Raw genomic sequence first — 20,078 nt, 5'->3', positions numbered from 1 at the left:
GCCCTGCTAGTCTGGCTGGAGGCTCTGCAGTTCTCCTCTCACCTACCATTAGTTAAGTGGAAAAAAAGGATGAGGACAAGGGCCAGAGGGAGGAGAGGCCCTGGGGCCATCACCAGCCATCATGGAAGGAAAAACAAAGGCCTGGAAAGTGAACGGAACAGGCCTCTGGAGCCTGGAGGGGAGGAGGTGGAAAATCAGCCCGTGTGTGATGGGCCTGGGAGCAATCTTTTAGAAGACTTCCTGTTGTTCAGAACAGGGTGGGAGAACCTGTCTCTTTATCGGATCCTGGACCATTTGTGCTGGCCAACTTCTCACAGCTGGACCCGGTGTTCCCATGTTGTCCACACAATGACTGAGGACGCCCCCAGTACAAAAACAGCCAGGGCCAACCTGCCGTCTGCCTGAACCTGAGATGTCAAACTCTGTATCGACACCCAGGGCTCTTTGCTAATAAACTGGGCGCTGGTCCCATAACATCATGAGAAGGCTCAGGGGACCAGCTCAGGGGATCCCAACTTCTCTCTGGGTGCCAGTTATGACGATGATTAGCTCAACACTGCGATCTGGCCCACTTAAACTTCTCTGCTTTTGTTTCATCTGGAAAATGAGGATAACACAGAACTATGGGGATTGTTGTAAGGAACAGATGAGAAAGTGCGTGTAAAGTGCTTCGTTCAAAGACTGGTAGACTTTCACTCTTTAATGCCATTTATGATTTCTTAATGAGATGAAGTGGAATTCAGGAAGATCCTAGGGCTTCAAAATTTAAACCCAGCAAAAGAAAGGATCCTCTGTTTTTAAGTCAGGTTGGGGGTGGGGGACAGTGCCTGGGTGGCTCAGTTGATGAGTGTCTGACTTTGGTTCAGGTTATGATCTCAGGGTCTTGGGATTGAGCCCTGCATCAGGCTCCTTGATCATCAGGAGTCTGCTTCTCCTTCTGCCCCTCCCCCTTCCCCTCAGCCCTGCTTCTGCTTGCTCTCTCTCAAATAAATAAATAAAATCTAAAAACAAAAAGTCATGTGAGTATCCAAACAAATGAACTCCTAGATGATCTGTGACCATATATTTTACTTTAAAATAATTATTCTCCCTAATTCACCTATTAAGAAAAATCTCAACTGTATGGAATTATGCTCAAATTCCAACCTCAGGGCACTCTGAGCTTTCCAAACATACAAAATCTTATCACAAAGGTTGGAGGCCACCTATACAACATGGAATTCCATCTCTTACCCCAGTAATGGAATCCCCCCATTGTGTCTCCTATGGATGGCCTCGCTTCTGCTTAAATATCCAGCAGTACTCCAGGGTTCAAAGGTTCAAGCCATGGTTTCAAGTTCAGAGAGCCCAGTTAGAAAACATCCCTCCCCCCTTCCCCCCAACACCCCAACCCCGCCCCACACAGCAACTCCCTCCCAGAACTTTTGCTACTGATCTGTCCCATGATGCTCAGAACCCTCTCACAATGTGAATGCTCTCAGACCTCCGAAGGACTTTGCTTCTGTTGGCAGAGAGCATCACCATCCTCCCTGGTTCCTGACATGGCCGGGCCTCAAGAGCATTCCACACCCAAGGGCCGGCAGAAGTGGGGATTCTGGCTCTGCCCCCTCATCATTATAGGACGGTAGGCCCGTTCTGTAACCTTCCCAAACCTCCCTTTCCCCACCCATAAATGGGGATAATAAGAGTAGCTCCCTCACCAAGCTGTCAAGAGGTTCACTAAGTTCATGCATAGAAACTACTCAGTTAAGCACCTGCAGGAAGGAAGCGTGCAATGTCCGAAGGCTATTACTGGATCCCCACCACCTCCCACCACTGCTCTGACACACTGATGCACCTCTTAAAATGGGATTGTCCCAGAGTGGCTTGACCCGAGCAGAGGAAGGAAGATTACTGCCTCTGCGAGGTGCAGTGGCTTTGCTGAGCCTCCTGCTGTCCTTGTGCTCAGCTTCAGTTCTCTGTCCACTGAAACTGCTCCCTGAGCAATGCAGAACAAAAAGGGACATTTGCTTCTACTCAAAAGAAAGGTTGAAATAAAAACACACAAAGTCAGAGAGATCCTTGAAGAACAGAAACCAGAGGTACTGGTCCTCAAAACCTCTTTTCTCAGAATCTATATTGTTCATTGCCTTTTCTACACCCTCTCTAGTCATCCTGTCCCCTCTGCTGACTCCTATGACTTCTCTATGATTCCTAAATCTGTACCTCATGGCCAACAACTTCTGGGATTCAGCTCCCGGATACCAATAGCATCTCAATGTACCAGAAAAAATTCACCTGTCTGCCCCATCTCTCTTTCTGCCTACCATGTCATTTACCACCTCAAAGCCTGCGGCACTGCCTGTCTTCCCTCTCCTTATCCGTGCCACAGAACCTTTGCTCATGCTCTTCCCTATCCCAACCCCTATCCTCGTTAAAGCCAAGATCAGTTGGTCTGGGGATCTGTTTTGTATAACATTTTATTCCGATCACCAATGCCTAGCACACGGTGGTAGGTGCTGGTAAATATTTAGCAAATAACGAAGTCTGAGCATCAGATCTCACTGATTTTAAGTTTTAGTCTATCTCTTGAATACTCCAATTCTTTGGAACTCTTCTGCTCCCACCCAAATCCCAGCTAGGATCATTTCTTGACCGCGCTGCATTAAGATTGTCTCTTGAATTTTTCTTTGCCCCTCAATCTATTCTACACACGCAGCCAGCTTGGTCTTTTTTTGTCCGCCCCCCGCCCCCAGCATGATATTTTAGACACATAAATCAGACCATGTCATTCCCCTGCTTAAAACATTCCAAAATCTCCTTGGGAGTCCTCATGATCTGGTCCTTGCCTACCTCCTCCTCCTCATCTCTCTGTACTCTCTCTCTGCCTTCTACACTCTGGCTACAATGAACTTTCTCCAGATCCCCCAAAGTGCCAGGTGCCTTGGACAACCTGGAACTGCTGCCTGACACTCTTCTCCACATGGTACCCTCATTACCCCAGGCCATTACCACTATCCAAAAATTGCTTATTCACTGGTTTGCTTATTAACTTGTCCTCACCAATAGACTATCAGGCCATGAAAACATGACAGGAGAATTCTTCTTTCCTACTGAATCCCAGTGCCTGGGATTTGCGTTAGCTATTACCTGAAAGAATGTGAAGTATTTTTAGGTAATTGTTTTCCTAAAACTAATGAAAATCAAGTTTATACTGTTGGGAAAAGGATAGAAAACAAAGCTCTGTTAGACCCCTTCAAGAGATTGCTATGAGACCCCTGGGGCAAATAACACATTATATGTTAATAAAAATAATTAATATGATAAAAAAAGAGAGAGATTGCTATGAGAAATCTGGAAGTCAGAAAAAAATTATCTAACTTCTGTCCCTGGCAGAAACTACCCCTACCCCACTGACCAGCCCCTGTGTGTCCAAAAAGGCTAGAAATAGACTCAGAACCACTGAGTCTGAATTCCAGCTTCATGTGCTTAATTAACTGACGTAACTTTTCTGAATTTCAGCTCTATCATCCGATTAAAAGAAAAGGGGACAAGGGAATTTTTCCCATCTCTCATTTTGAGGGGTAAATCAAATAATCCACACAAAGTGCTCAGCCAATATATGGCTCTTACTAAATACTTATTTTTGTATTTCTGAATGAGACTGAAGTGGAAAAAGTTCACTTTTCTTGCTCCAAAGCCTTCACTCATTTCTGCCCATAACTTGTCCTTCTTCTACTTGATGTAAGCTTCTTACTTAGTCAACACTGTTGGAAACACGTTCAAATAAACACAAGTCCCAGAAAGGTTTCAGAGCTCTGTAAGCCTAAGAGGTGGGTGATATTTGGACAGGTCACCCAAGGTATTGTTGCTTTTTGGCCTCCAAACTCACCAAGACCACCAGACCTCAACTCCACTCCCACTTCTAACAACCAAACCAGGCCCCTGTGGAATGAAGGGAGGGGGTGAGGTGGAAACCTCTTCAAAGAAATAATTCAATATTTAGAACCTCTTCTACTTTGGTGTTAAGGAGGGCTAAATCACAGCCTCACTGAAAAAGAAGTATATTCATTTCAAGAATCAGGATAGGTTTTGATTTTTTTCTTCTTTTTGCTAAAAGCTTTGACTGTGGCAGAAAACTCACTTATTGTGATTTTTCCCATCTATTTCTCCTGTAGGCACTGAACTAATTGCATTATATTCGTTTTTCTAAAAAAAAAAAATCTCAATTCTCGCCTACACACAATTCAGAATTTAAAAGTTAGCAACTCCTGAAACGAGACAAAATTAGAACACTTTCATTAACCAAGAAGTTACCTAAGGTATCATGTAATCCTACACAGGCAAGAGAGAAAATCAGAAGCCTTTATTTACACCAGGTAATGGACCCCAAAGCCAGAGACCCAAGTAGTCTGACCGGAAGATTTTATTGACACACAGAAGCAAGTCTTCTTTATTTAAGATGAAGCCACCTGGCCCTTGGGGCTGTAATTCAGAGGGGTGGGGGAGCCCCACTGACACTGCCCTTAAATTAGGTCCTTCCAAGCACTGGTATTGGAACTAAGGACCCCTCCACCACCACACCTGTCCCCCACCCAGTGGACCATTCATTCCCTGAGCTCCAAGCTCTCCAACATCTGACCACCCAATTATCTTAGCTTTGACAATCTTACATACATCACTCAAGACATTCAAAATACTCCCCAGTGGCCTGGATTGTAATCACTTGCCTTTCTTAAAAAAGTTGGCTAGCAGGGAATATCTCATCTATTTTTAACAACTTCTACTTTGATGTATTTAACACCAGATGTGACAGAACCAGAGACCAATAAAGCACTGAAACAATCTAACTTCTGTTAGAGGACATAACCATCTGAGTCCAAAAGCTACAAGGAGAACTAAGTAAGGTTGTAGAGTAGCAGCTATGAAGGGAGTTATAATGGAAGCTACTATTCTCAGACACAGAGAAGAACCCATATTTATTATTTTTTTAATGACCCATCCCGTTGCAGAACCCCTACAATGCTTGGTATAATCTCGCACATCTGAAAAAGATGAACATAAGACAAATACCACTAGCTTCCAAGTCTTCAGTGTCCTCTGCAATTCAGGAGGTCCTTTAAAGGGAAGCAATTTTTCTTTTTCTTTTTTTCCCCCAGAAACAGCTTAAATGCATCCCCATGCATATATTTCTAAACAAAACCCAGACTTAGCGATAATCAATTACATCCTGCTATCTAAGCCTTCAACTTCTCCATCTCTTACCTGTTCCATACCACTACCCGCCTTTAAGTTATCTAGCTATCCTATAGGCTAGTGGCTCCCAATGACACCCCAGAAACCACTGGGGGCTCCCAACACCTTTCAAAGGATCTTCAAAGTCCTATTTTCATAATAACACCAATGCACTATTTACCTTTTCACTCCATCTCTCAACACGACAATGGAGTTTTCCAGAGGCTGCAAGACATGTGCTATCTCAAGTGACTGAAAGCAGAAACAAGTATGTGATATGCGTCTCCAGCTATCTTCCATTAAGCCAGATCGCCAACAATTTGCAATAGAGTAAAACAATGCCAGTCTCTAATTTTTGTCTTTATTTTAAGAAAACACAGCTATCATTCATTTAAAAAATGTTACTGGGGCACCTGCATGGCTCAGTAGGTTAATTCTTAGTTTCAGCTCAGGTCACTATCTCCCAGTCTTGAGATAGAGCCCCACATCGGGCTCTGCACTGAGTGTGGAGACGGCTAAAGATCCTCTCTCTCCCTCTGCCCCCTCCTTCCCCACAAAATGTTACTGCTTTATTGTGTGATGGCTTATTTTTTGTGTGTGTTTGTCTCAGTAGCTCAATATCTCAGTGTTAAATTCTAATGAGATAAATACGGACTGTTATACCTACATCAACTAAAGTTCATTGGGGTCCTCCGTAATTTCTAAGCATGGCAAGAGTTTCTGAGACCCAAAAGGTTGAAAAATGCTATAAATTTTAAGTTTTGGTTTGGCACTGGCTTTGGGCTTAGGACTCATACTTCATTAATATGAAAAACTGGACAGAACAGGATTAAAATACAAAACATACAACATGGAGGACTTCAGAGAGGACCCCCTGATTTGAAACCCCCTTTTTATTCAACACATTCATTGAATACCTACTATGTGCTATCCCTAGTCTAGGTGTGCAGGATATATAAGTAAAAAGAAAACGGTCAAAGTCCCTGTTCTCATGATGCCTATATTTAGTGAAGGAGAGAGAGTTTGTTGACAGGCAAGACAAATCAGGCAGTTAAGTAGTAGGCAGAGAATTGAAACTGGATGATATGACCGTGTGACAACTTACTTTTGTCTGGTCAGAGAGCGCAAGCTTAGACATTTAAGCTAAGACCTGAAAGTCAAGACAGAGGCAGTCATGCAAAACAATCAGGCGGAAGAGCATTTTAGATAGAGCCAATAGCTAGTACAAAGGCTCTTCAGCAGAAAAGAACTTGGCAAGTTCAAGAAACAGAAAGCCAGCCACAACGTCTGGAGCATTAATGGGAAACGAAGAAAGTGTGAGGTAAGGTCAGAGAAGAGAGAAATCAGGGCTAGTGGGACTTCCCAAGCCAGGGTGAAAAGTCTGCCTTTTATTCTAAATGTGACAGGGAGTTTACAACCTTGACTGAGCTACTCATTCCGGAACTCAGTCTCCTCATCTGCAGAACGGGGATCATGAGAGCTTGCCTCACACAGTTGTGCTGAGGATTAAATGTATAAAAGAAAATAATGGGCTTACTTAGCTCAAAGGAAGTAAAACACTGCAAACACCTCTGTTTGCTGTGATTTTCTTACTGGCTAACTTGCTGTATTTTCAATTCCCATAAACGACTCTTAGTAAACTTTTGAGGGCTTACAATTAGTTGAGGATTAACCCTATCAACCAGCAATTCCACACGACGAGTAGATGTAGACAAGGGGGCACACTGTGAGATAACATTCATCTGAATTTATCAGTGCCATCTCCCCACTATTCCCAGGAAGACCTAGGCTACCAAAGTACAGCCAGGTGAAGAATGAATGACTGGATCCCACCTTCATAGGCCCCTCTGGGTCCACCCTTCAGTCAGTGAGTTTTGCCACTTGGCCTCAAAGCACAGTGCACTTGGAAAGTGATTCTTCTGCTAAAAAATGTAGCCAATGGAAATCCATCAGTCTTCTCTGCTCTTTCTTGGCATTCCACATCACCTCCACCTCCTAAAAAACAGAGGGTCTTTGACAAAGACTTAGTGCTGGTTTTATTGCTGCTTGCTTTAAAAATGATCGTTGAAAAAGAATAAAATCAAGACTTCCTTTAAACTAGGCAGCAAAGGAAGGGCTCATGCGTGAAGACTTAAAAGCGCCTGGAGGTTCAGGAGGCCATCAGCAGCGAGTCCCCAGGAAACACAGATGAAACCTGGGGGCCAAAGCTGCCACCAAACACAAAAAAGCCACACTTCGTTTTCAGGGCAAGCAGCCCCCTGGAGGGCAAAACCAGACAAACCACAAGGCTTTTCGGAGGGAAAACAAGAGTGTGCCCAGGAAAAGGAAGAGTTGCCGGCATTTGATCGATCTCCTGGCTGGAGGCCAAGGACACTCCTTCTACACAAGCCTCCCCCTAAGATGCCGTCACCCAGATACATATATGGAAATATGGCTGTAAATTCAGGGAAGAGAAAACCTGTAACATTTATGGTTGATTCCTCCAAGACAAGGGAAGAGGTTCTCTTTACAACTGTCTCTGCTTCTATGACTAGGAACTCTCATGGTTAATTCTGGAACTTCCTTTGAGCAAAGACTCTTGACGATATCATCTTTATAGTGAAACAAGGATGAGCAATGCAGTATTTTTGCATTGGCCACCGGGCTGGCAGCTTCCCCCTCCCTACCCCCATACACATTTATGGTGCTGCCCCCTCCTTGCCTTCTTGTTCAATTAGTGGTTCATCAAATGGTCCTCAGGAATGCAGAGTGTCCCCATCAAGGGATAATGTATTCTTGTGCAAAAAGCACTTCTCTCGGAGGACAGAAAATTGCATTCTGCTTTCGTTTTCAGACAGTCCCAAAGGAAGTCACCAACTCAGAAGTTTCAACTTTAAGCAGGGCCCTCTATGACCATCTCAGAAACTGCAGTTGTAAACCTTTGGGTCAGAGCAACTCTCTAGTGTGAATATTACTCATTAGACACACAACAGATACACATGCACAAAGATAAACCTACTTACCTTTTCACAAACATGCCCACTAAATAACCTGTCCTCCAAACAGGTACAATATTTACATGGTTATTTTAGAGAAAAGATGTCAATTCTGACGTGGGCTCTCGTGTTTCCTATCCTCCAAGGCCAATATAAGAGAAGCCAATCCAAAGTTCAAAGTTGCTAGTCAGAACATTTTGTATGTGGTGGATAGAGATCATCTAGCTAAAATTCTTCATTTTATAGGCAGAAAGAGCAAACAACAACAAAAAAGCCTGAAGGACTTCTTGTAGGCCACAAAGCCCTGTACTGGCCAAAGCTAATAGACCACGGGGCTCCAGAAACCAAAGCCAGTACTTGGGGCATGAGGGGGAAGGGGAGTGGTATTTATTTTACTAAAAAGTTAAAGTTAGCCCCAGCCTGAAGAGACACCCCTCTGTTCACAACCTGAACCACAAAAAAACAAAAAGCAAGCAAGCAAACAAACAAACCCAGCAAATCAAAGGTTAACATCCTCGGAGACAGAAAAGTCTCACTCAGTCTGGGAAAATCACTCTTGGACAGGGCTTCTCAACCTCAGGGCTACTGACCTTTGGGGGCAGACAATTCCTTGTTGTGGAGGACACATCCTGTGTATCACAGGATGTCTAGCAGCATCCCTGACCTCTACTGACTAGATGCCAGGAGCACCCATTCTCCCTCATCTGTGACAAAGAAGTCTCCAGACAGTGCATGAGTCCCTGCGAGGCAAAATCAGCCCACCGCTGCCCGCCGCTTGAGAACCACTCCTCTAGGACAGAGCCTTTGTTTTGCAAGACTTTTGCAAACATGTATTCTTCTACAGCATTGGCAGCAATGACCCAAAGCAGGTATTTTTATACCTATTCTAAAGAGGAGGAAACAGAAGCACAGATGTGACATGTTTTGCCCACACCCAAGAGACAGTCAACACTCAGACATCTGGAGGCCCCATCCTGCGGTTCAGCAGGGCAATACCATTACAACCTGAGAGCAGCTTCCTTGCGCTACCTGCTTATTACCTCCGCTCCCTTTTATTAACACTCAACAATTTCTCATGCCTCATGCCCTCCAAAGAACGGTTCTGAGCAACCTCTCCCAAGCTCCCAAAAGGAGCTGCTTGACATGTGTCTGCCAGCCCTCACTCTTGCTCTCCACAGCAAAAGGGCCTTTTCAATGCAAACGGCCAATTCAAGAAATATTTAATCGGGACGGGTGTACAAAAAATTAGATTCTCCTGACCAGCAGTCTACATCCTTCAAAGGGAAACAAAACATGGAGATAAGTAACTTCATTCAGCAAATGGTTTGTTGGACGCGTAACTATTTGTCAGGTGCATTTGTGGGTTAAAAATCAAAAAGCCCGCAAGGAAAAGAGACATAAAGTGCTGGGGAGTTTCAAATCACAAAGATTTTCAAATGATCAGGAAAGGCTTTCCAGAAGAGGAAGGAAGGATTCGGGTTAGAGACACAAGTATTTGGCAAGGTGGACAGAGATGGGATGGAGGCAGCAGAGCAGAAAGCATGTGGGCAAAGACACAGAAGAAGACACGGTCACAGGCACAGGAGTGAACGTCCCTGAGTCGAGGTGTTGCATCAGCTTTTTCTCTTTAGAAACCTGCACACAGTAACGTTTTGCAACTGTTACAGCAGGACAAAAATCACTTCCCAGACAAACCTCCTCTTGAAATGAAAACAAACAACAAGAAGCTTGGAGGTGGAGTGATGTTTTTTCTTATGTCCATCTTTTTTTTTTTTTTTTTTAAGATTTTATTTATTTGACAGAGAGAGAAAAATCACAAGTAGGCAAAGAGGCAGGCAGAGGGAGATGGAGAGGGAGAAGCAGGCTCTCTGCTGAGCAGAGAGCCCAATGAGAGACTGGATCCCAGGATCCTGGGTTCATGACCTGAGCCGAAGGCAGACGCTCAACCGAACCAGCCACACAGGCGCCCCCCCCCCTTATGTCCATTTTTTCTGAAAGGCAACATTCTATCAAGCAGTCCACAGGTTCTGCTAAGTGGACAGGTCATAAAACATTATAAAACCTAACTTGCTCAAAGTGTGACAACATCATATTAAAACGCAGTCTTGTTCATATCTGGGACTTCCCAGCCTTAAGCAGGTTTTACATGTATTGTTTGATTTCTAGCTCTACCTGAAACTGCCAATAAAAGAGTCCCCAAATGAAAGCCCCCAGATGTCAAAAAGGGTCCTGCCAGGCCTACATGCTCATCTTCAGTGGGTGACTTCGCCTATCTTTCCAGTTCACTGAAAATGGAAAGACTTCGAGGGGCAAGTACAAAGGTCACTTTTGACAGGTGAGAGCCAGCCAGGAAAAAATAGCTGTAAAAATAAGGCAAGTACTGAAAAAGCACAAGGGGTTCAGTCGAGAGGTTCTCATACTTTCGAGTGTGCATGGATCCCATGGGGATTGTGCTAAGAGGGCAGGTTCTGATTCAGTGGGTCAGGGGTGGGGCCTCCGAGTCCACATTTCTAAGGAGTTCACTGAGGAAACCCATGATGCTAGTGTGATGACCACATATGGAGGAATAAAAATGTAAAACAACATTTCTCAAACTTGAAACTGCAACCCACAGTAAGAAATACACTACACTTACAACCCAATGCTCACTGTGTGTGAGACAGACAGAGAAGGGCAGGGGAGCATTCGTTGCAATGTACACGGTTCCTTCCAAGTAGCCATATAATAACACTTTGACGTTTTCTATTCTACCCCGCTCCATTAAAAAGCTGTGATGGAGGCCCACTAAAATGATTTCGGGACCTCATCATGGGGTGCCATACAGTATGAAAAACATGCGTGCAGAACAAGAATAACATTTCTGCTCATCTGGGGGGCACAACGGTATTAAGATACCAGTATACTTAGAATATAACCAATACCAAAACGGAAAGTTTTGTGTACATTCAGAATGCTTTTTTAAAAGGCAAAGATGTGTTGATTACATTTTGGAAATACTTCCACTGAAAGCACTCAGGTTGGAAGTTTTCCTCACTTAGATTTTTTTTCTGACCTGTAGGAGGAGAATAAGAATACATCTCGGTCCCTGAGGAGAGGTCTCTAAACACCATTTCCCTCTCAAAGGATCTATGGCTCCTTGGAGGAAAGGCTGATTCCAGGTCTGGGATAAGAAAGATGGACGATGAGCCTGGAACATTTGTATCAAAATCAAGAAAGCTATCAAAGACTACTAGGGTTGTGTTTTTTGAACCAATCTGAATAGCCAAAGTTGCTCAGCAAAAATGAATACTTTGATCATCAAGAAGGATAGCTACACAAAGAGAAACATATGAAATACGCTTACATCCACCAGTTCATAAAGATACTAACAAAAAAAAAATACCAGTTTGTCATCTTAGTATAAGGGTTTCTCACCAGTAGCATGGCTGTTACTGAGAAATGGACAGTTCCGTGTTGTGACAGGGCGAGGTGAGGTACTGTGGCTATTTATCAGCATCTCCAGCCTCTATCCACTGGATGCCAGGAGCGCTCTCGCCCTAGCTGTGACCACTGAAACTGTCCCCAGATATTGCCCAGTGTCACCTCCTTGAGAACCACTGTCATGTATCATGGTAGGGAATCAAGTAGATATTTTTGAAAACTGGTAAAATACAGAAAGAAATTTAAGTACAGATTCTTTGTTACATGAACTACATATGCCAGGGAATAAAAAACTTAGTGGAAAGAAATTTCTTTTTATAAAATAGTTCAGCTAAGGAATGAATAAAGAAAAATAGGAGTTTTACAAGTCCAAATGAACTAATGGATTAAGGAAATGAACATTCATGGCTGCTAATATCACAAGAAGACGTACCCACGCACATCACACACTCCCCTGAATAAAGTTCAAGAAAATAGTAGTGCACCCCCCCCAAAAAAACCCTGATTCTGATCAAGGTTCTACATTTAATAACCAGATATGATATATACAGAGAACAGAGGAACATGTTCAATTATACCACACAGATACAGTGAGCAAAACAGGAAAATAGATCACCCAGTTTCTTCAGTAACAACCACAAAATGCCTGGGGAAAAAGAGGTGTAGAGGAAATATACAGATTAAAAGACACATCAACCATTTGTAATGTATTGACCTTATTTGGATCCTAATTCAAACAAACTGTTAAATATGCATATAAATTATTATTACATTACCTAGATGTATATATATTATATTGCATGCATGGATGTGTATACATGCACTTACACACGTTGGAAGGAAATGAGAACATAGAGTTAATTAAAAAATTTGTTTTTCCTTGAGGTAGATAAAAGTATCACAATTTTTTTAATCCCAATACTAGAGATATATACTAAAAGACAGATGAACTGGTATGCCTGGTATTTGTTTCCGACTCACCCAACAGGAGGGAGAGAGTGTATCAGAATACAGGTGAACACAGCTTAGTCATGGATTGATAACCATGAAGGGTGGGTGATGAGTATAGAGGGATTTGTTATACAAAGATCTCACTGTCACACATACTTCAAATTTTCTCCAGTGAAGTTTTCCTTTTAAGGGCAAACAAACAGAAAAAAGTACCTGGCCCTACCTACTCCAGAGAATTAGGTTACCCTGAAGAAGGGACAAGAAATTCTGCATTGATGGAGAAAGACAACTATCATATGATCTCCCTGATATGAAGAAGTGGAGATGCAACGTGGGGGGTTTAGGGGGTAGGAAAAGAATAAATGAAACAAGATGGGATCGGGAGGGAGACAAACCATAAGAGACTCTTAATCTCACAAAACAAACTGAGGTTGGCCGGGGCGAAGGGGGTAGGGAGAGGGTGGTGGGGTTATGGACATTGGGGAGGGTATGGGCTATGGTGAGTGCTGTGCAGTGTGTAAACCTGGAGATTCACAAACCTGTACCCCTGGGGCTAATAATACATTATATGTTTATAAAAAATTTTAAAAATTAAAAAAAATAAAATAACTGAAATGTAAAAAAAAAAAAAATCTGCATTGAAATGAATGAATACTAGACTTTATCCCTACAATAAGATAGCTAACTTTTGAAGAGTGCTTTACCTTCCATTCAGTTTTCTTTAAAGAAAGAGTATAAACTGAATGAGAAAACTTGGATTCTATGATGAAGAAATCTGAATGATTTTTTTTTTAACCCTAGTGATGCCATCCACGTGACCACTCAAAGGCAATCTCTTCAAAGGTACAGGCACCTTCAGAAAAATGAAGGCATATGTATCTATTTATTAACAAGAACAGAGCTTCGGGATCAAGTACAATACAGCAAGGTACCAAACTTAAAGTACTTTATGAGTCCTTTTTTATGAAATTTAAACATACATGTAATTTGTATATATGTATACATGGGAGGAGTCTGGAACCCTCACCTTGGACGTGGAAGAGTCTGGAACCCTCACCTTGGATGGTGGGACTGGAGGTGCCTAGTTTGGTTTTATTGTTTATCTTTCTTACTATTTTACTTTAATTGAATATGCTTATCTTATGCAATTAAGTAACAACACATATGTGCATTATAAATCTATACACACAAAGGGGTCCACTTCACTTATCAGGGAGAATCACTTATGTGGAACTTGGTATCCCCTCAGGGTGATGCTAGAAGCAGAGCATGAGTTCTCCTTGTGTAATTCCGTATAATGAGACCTGACAGACGGGGGTGGTAGCAAAGTACACAAAGTCTGTGTTGAAGAAGAACCACCAGGAATATCATTAGGCTCTTAAACTTCATTATCCAAACCAAAAAGAATATTCCCTTCCTACTAAAGTGGATTACAATCTGAGGTAAGACATTTAATTAACGAGACTGTCTAGAAATCTGGGTTTGAACCCCCCCCAGCTAAGTTCGAATCCAGTAGGCGATCCTCACCAGTCCCTTGAGAAAGGAGAAGGTAGCTCAGGGAGGCAGAGAACATTAAGGGTTCTGAGAAACTTAAGAAATCCTCAGGGAAATCAATTAAGGCTTACCTGCAAAACCAGGCTCCTCTAACATCTGACCCTGACTCCCTCTCCCACCTGAACACCTAGCACTCTCCCTCAGATGCAACCAATCTGGCCTCCTGGCCTTTCCCTAACCTGTTGTACCTGCTCGCATCTCAGGGCCTCAGCACTTTCTGCTCCAGCCAAAGCTTTGGAACGTCCTTCTCAGCACAGCTAACCTCTCACTCCCTTCAGCTCTCTGCTCAGATGCACTCTGTTCAAGAGCCCGTCCCTGATTCCTCTCATTCGAGATCCCTTCCTGAATACTTTTATCCCCTTTTTGCAGTTTTGTTGTACCATTTCTTTATTGTGGTAAAATACATGAACGCAAGATAAAATTTGCCATTTTACTCATTTGTAAGTGTAAGATTCGTGGGCATTAATTCATTCACAGAGCTGAGCAACCAACACTTCCATCCATTTCCAGATCTTTTTCATCCTCCCTAGGTGAAACTCTGTACCCATTAAACAAATTCCACATAGCCCCAGCCCCTGGTAAGCACCATTCTTGTCCTCTTTATGTATGGCTTATTTCACTTAGTATGTTTTCAACCTTCACCAATCTCGTAACATGTATAATGATATCATTCCTTTGTCAGGCTGAATAATATTCCATTATATGGACATACCATTTTTTGTTTATCCATTCATCTGTCAGTAAACACTTGGGTTGTTCCCACCTTTTGGTTACTGTAAACAGTGTTGCTATGAACATGAATGTACAAATACCAGTTGTGTCCCTGCTTTCAATTCTTTTGGTTATATACCCAGTGTAAAAAGGCCGGATCATTTGGTAATCATTTGAGGAACTACCATACATACTGTCTTCTGCAGTGACTACACCATCTTACACTCCCACCAACAGGACACAAGAGTTCCACTTTCTCCCGATCCTCATCAACATTTGTTATTTCCGGTTCCCCTTTCCTTGGCTTTCTTTTTCTCTGTAGCGCTTGCTACCTGTTACACAATAATATTTGCTTACTTATAATTCCTGCTTCCCCCCAACTAGGATTTAAGCCTCTTGGGAACAGGATTTTCATCGTTGTATGCCCAGCACTTAGAACATATCCCAACACATAGCAGGTCCTCAAGAAATTGTTGAATGAAGGAATAAATGCTTTAAAGTAACAACTTTAGTAGGTGTTAGACATTCATAAAGAGATTCATCACACCAAATGCCTTAAACTATGTCCAGCTGAGGGAAGACCCTAGCCATTGTTCAATAGGAAAAATAGCTCCACAGGTGATGGTTTTAGTGGCGTTTTCAGCTCATGCTCATTAGCAATAAACTCAGAATGAGACACTATAAAAATTGGCCAGAATCATAAAAATTATATCATTCATGTCACTGACTTCAAGACTTAACTGATTTCATCCAAAGAGCAGTGCAAAAGCTTAAAACAGCAAAAATAAACTAAAAAATTAAATGCATTTCCAGTTAATAAAAAGCCTACAAATGCCAACAGTAAACAAGATGGGACACTGGCCTTGTGTAGACTCCTTAATAAGATATATCCAAGGACAGCTTGATCTAGAAACCTAGCTTCAGATGTATTTTTATTTTTTGTTGTTGTTTTCTGTTGTTCATATTTGGTGTTTATTATTTCATTTTGGTTTGTTATTTAACAGCTGGTTGTCGAGAAATCAGTTTCCATGACATAATTATAAATGAACTAAAAACACTGCAACTTTTTTTGTCTAGAAGTCAGTTAGTTGTATACCATTGGATTACAAGTTTCATTTCTACCTCTAATACCCTGGTCTTCCCTACTTGAAAATATTTTGAGGACAAAGGCAAGAGATTTATCTTGTCGGGTTCATCTTTCCTTTCTTCTAAGCAACAATTCCAACTCTCATTCCTAAAGAAAGGATGCCAATTCCCTCCAAAAGGCAACCACTTTGTTTAAAAATGAATAATACTATTGTCAACCCCCAACAATTTCATGGGGCTCAAAGTGGAGGCCAGGGGTCATTCATTTAGAGCATGAAGAACATTCCCTGCCTGGTAAGAAGGAAATCTTGATAGTATATCCTGTTCTGATTTGAATTATTTAAAGAACAGACTGTACTTTTCACACACACACACACACACACACACACACACGTGCATGCATGCACACACAAGGAAAAAAATGAAAGTGTTCTGCACAATTGGCCACAAACCAAACTTAAGAGTATATGAAAGAATGAAAAGATACCGATACTTCACAGTTTAGACTCATTGCAATTCAAATTATCAAATTATTCAGACTGAGAAATACCTGATTCTTTTAACCTGCTCAGATGCCTTGATGTAGATGATCGAGATGGATTTCAGTTATGAGATGAACCTAATGCTGAATTTAGACAATGTTCCTTGTGGTGTGGTTTGGTTTCGTTTACTTTCCTCATTCAGGCTTTCAGCATACAGCTTTCTAAAACAAAGTCAGTATAACCTCTAATACCTCCTCAAATAGCCACACTCTTATCCCTACATCTATGGCTACATCGTTTCCTTCTTAAATCAAGGTAAATATTATTACTCATTCCTCGCTGGTGGGACATAAGCAAGACTTATTTTGTTAACAGAAATAAGTTCACCATTCTAGCTTCTCCCTTCACCCTTACCCTCTAGCTTAAATGCATCTGTGGAACACAATAAGCCCCACAACTAGGAGTTCTACTTTGTTTGATTCCACTGCGCACCAGCTACTGGGCAAGTATTCCTACCCTCTACACCTCAGCTTCTTCACCTGTACCCGACTGAGTTTCTGTGCTATATGGCTCTGGATCCCGCTCACAAGTACTTCACGTGTCAGTATTATTTTTAGCAACAAGCTGGAGAAGAGTCTATGGATCAGTTTCTCCCGGGCTGTAGCTTACTCAAAAGACGGGAACTTAACCCTTTCCTTGGCCTTCTGAGCACCCAAGTAGCCATGAAAATCAACTGAACTCCAAGAATGAACTACACCCCACACATCCAAAGGCTTCCCACTCCACCAGCACGCCTAAGGATCTTATCAACAGGAAACAAAAGCACTATACTACTATAGTGAAGTGTCTGCCTTTTATTTTCTAATTTAAAAAGCCCAAAGATTGTAGCCCAGGGAACAGCTAAATATTTAGAACATTAAAGAAGTAGCTGAGACCCGGTTCTCCACCTATTACCCCGTTGTCTACCCTGTTCCTGGCCATTTCGGAAGAAGAAAACTTGTGATGTTCAAATCCGCAGCAATGGGATGTATAGGCAGCTGTTAAAACCTCCCTTTCTTTAAAGTGCAGTCTGACCATTTGGGGCAGGTGACAGAAGCTGCTTATCTTTACAGATATGCTGCCCTCAACTCATATCCCACAATAAGCACCTAAACAAGAGGGGCTCATCAGATTCCTTGACTTTCAGGCAGCTTCAGGTCAAGGACTGGATGCTACTCTCTCATGCTTCAAGAACTAATTTCCCTTTTTAAAGTACTAATACTTCCAAATTGCCAGCAACCACTTTCATTTCTTACAATCCAACCTACTCTGATTAAACATATGTTACAGCAAAAACAAAAACAAAAGTGACTACTTTTCAAAGACAGAGGCAGTTAATTTTTGCTTCCATATCTTGGCTGATGAAATGTACTTCATCCTTCAGAATTTAAATCATCAGCACGCTGCCAGGCATCAATGGGCATTTCTTTTATTGCTCCATTTAATGGCTTCTGCTCCCCCCACCCATAAACCTTCAGGTTGCTTTAAGTCTGAATCTTGGCCAAAAGTGCTAGGCAGGACTGCCCCCTGGATCTCAAATGCTCCCTAAAGCTCTTACAGAAGGCAGTGACAAATTTTGGACACCAAGCCCTGGAATTTGCTTTTCTTTTCTACTTCTAATCTCCATGGCTCTTTAGAGAGGACATAACATACACTTAAAACAGACACTCATTATTGACTACAGCTCTCAGGCTTTACACTCACCTGACCTAGGTCAGGCACTCTGTTGCCAAAACCCTCCAGCTGTGCGAATCCTGCTCCTCCGTAGTCAGCTCCTAGGTATTCAGAAAGAAAAAAAAAAAAAAAAAAAGACTGAGGGTAAGACTACAAAGACGGGCCCCTAACAGAAATGCTTCAAACTGCAAACTTCCACCTTCTTTAGCCTCCTTCCCGGAGAGACCCCCTCTCTCACCTCCCGGAACAAGACTGGAAGGCTGAAGGGATCAGCTGGACAAAGACTACAGGTAACTTTGCCTACTTATTTCCAGTTGTAACTGACAAGTGAGACTAGGCACGCAAAAACTTGGAACGTGCCGGGGGAGCTGGAACTAAGGGAAGTGTTTGGCAGATCCCAAAGCACTTGTTTCCAGGAGCCTAGGCCAAGTATCCGCAGCCCGCATCCTCATTGGGCGTGAGCTCTGTCCACACTTCATCCCTCACCGCTCCCCGGGTTTTCTTCCGTTTTTCAAAACCCTCCCCACTGCCCTCCCCCCCCACATGCATTTTTCTCTCAACCAGGCAGCTCCAGGGACGGCTACTTTTAAAAGATTGTTTCCTTGAGCGGGCTCACATATGACACCCCACATCTCCCCCCGCCCCCAAAAAAACCATTTCCTGCAGCTGCTGCAACAGTTTCCAACTTAGGGGAATGCCATTCCAGTCCAGAATGGGTAGCCCTCAAGGCCAATCACTGGAATCGATAATTTTTTTTTTTTAGTCTCAAATGAACACCCCAAAATGCCGTCAGTTTAAAGAGCCCCCAAACGTACTCAAGTGCATGCAAATCCACCAAAAACTCCCTGAGAGCGGGGCAAAACTTCGGCGCCCGGGGAGGACAGTACCAACTCCCCGCGCCCTCTGCCCGGCCCCAGCCGCTACCTTGGTGCCCGGGAGCCACGCCGATTTGGGGGAGCAGGGCGAGGAGAGGGGTTAGCAGCCGCTGGGTAATCCCATGTCCGCGAAGAGGGAGCTCGTTCCGTTAGGATGGAAACGAACACCCACACCTCCTCTCTGCGTGCGCTTTCTCTCTCTCCACCCTCTGCCTCCTCCTCCTCCACCACCACCTCCTCCTCTCCTCCCACCCCAGCGAGCTTGAGGAAACGCTTCAGCAGCACATCCACATGGTTACTGCACTTTGAAGCGGCTCCTGGCGGCTTATATAGGCCGGGAAGCTCCCTGGGCAATGTAGTCCGAGTCCGAGGTCGTGGAGGCGCCTGGGGCTGCGGGGAAGGACTACGAGTCCCAGAATCCCCTGGGCTCCGGGCTGGGCTCTAAATAGAAGAGCGCGGGGACGGGGAGGGGCGTCCTGCGGGGCGTCCGGGCTGCGAATCCGTCTTCTCGCAGAGAGCTGGTAGGGCTTGCAGCCGGCGACCCATAGCCACCCCTGGGGGGCGCCTCCACCCTTGGGGACGCTCCTCCTCCGACTGCCCCCCTTCCCTTGAATCCAGGTATCTCTGGGAGAGGGGGGCAGGGAGCAGCTCGGATTTCTGCTTTGGGAAGTTTTTACAAGCTGTTACCCACCCTCCCCCCAACCCTCCTCCCCGGCTCCTTAAGTCCTTGAGCCAAGAATTTCAGAAATCCAGGGCACAAAAACGCCAGTGTTTGCGGTCAAGGATTAAATGCGCGAGGTTGTCTTTATTTAATCTGCTACGCCCTGCTGGGGTTTGCACAGAAAACTAACTCGGAGCGACGGTCCACGCAGGCGGGGACACAGGCAAGTGGCTTCAGAGACCCCGAGCTGCTTGGGTCCGTCCTCGCCCAGCAGGAGGTAGAGAAACGCAAGCCTCTCCGATGCACAAATAAAGGAGCCGTGTTGTGACTTGCCGGCGCGGAGATTGGGAGGCACAAAATAAATAAAAACCGCGACCTAGGGCCTGACCCCGCCTCGAGCAGCCCCTCTGCTCCCCGGAGCTGTAAATGCTTAAGT

General features: G+C 43.6%; 1 protein-coding gene across 9 annotated transcripts in view; it reads right to left on the bottom strand.

Moving 5' to 3' along the window:
* The window catches only part of ITPR1 (inositol 1,4,5-trisphosphate receptor type 1), a 334,496-nt gene extending 315,205 nt beyond the window's left edge, over positions 1-19,291 (bottom strand). For 7 of the 9 annotated variants that reach the window (XM_032325745.1, XM_032325771.1, XM_032325790.1 and 4 more), the window contains exons 1-2: positions 19,031-19,291; positions 18,137-18,207 (exon numbers count right to left, since the gene is read on the bottom strand). The gene's annotated coding sequence lies outside the window, so the exon portion shown is untranslated. Of the gene's footprint in view, positions 1-16,461; positions 16,615-18,136; positions 18,208-18,921; positions 19,001-19,030 lie in introns of those variants that run through there. The other 2 variants (XM_032325752.1, XM_032325761.1) reach the window with 2 other exon arrangements.
* Between the last annotated feature and the right edge of the window lie 787 nt (positions 19,292-20,078).

The sequence above is a fragment of the Mustela erminea genome, chromosome 1, assembly GCF_009829155.1.
Source record: "Mustela erminea isolate mMusErm1 chromosome 1, mMusErm1.Pri, whole genome shotgun sequence".
Lineage (NCBI taxonomy): Eukaryota > Metazoa > Chordata > Mammalia > Carnivora > Mustelidae > Mustela > Mustela erminea.
This window is presented reverse-complemented; position numbering and strand designations above follow the sequence as displayed.